We start from the raw sequence: 225 nt of genomic DNA on the forward strand, positions 1-225 counted from the left end.
TAGTGTAATTCAATAATTCACATTTATTTATCTCCTGCTTAACAGACTGAGTTGAGTTTTCCAGATTGATGAGTAGCTCTGCTCCACACTGTTTTTTATTCAGGGATCCAGATTTGTTGCAATTCAATTATTCCATTGCTGTCTTGTCATCATTTTTGTGAGGAAAATTTGTCTGCAAAACACTCTAGTTGACACTGAGGAGAAGAGAGTCTGGGAGGGGACTGC

Source organism: Hylobates moloch, unplaced genomic scaffold (assembly GCF_009828535.3).
Source record: "Hylobates moloch isolate HMO894 unplaced genomic scaffold, HMol_V3 SCAFFOLD_17, whole genome shotgun sequence".
Taxonomy (NCBI): domain Eukaryota; kingdom Metazoa; phylum Chordata; class Mammalia; order Primates; family Hylobatidae; genus Hylobates; species Hylobates moloch.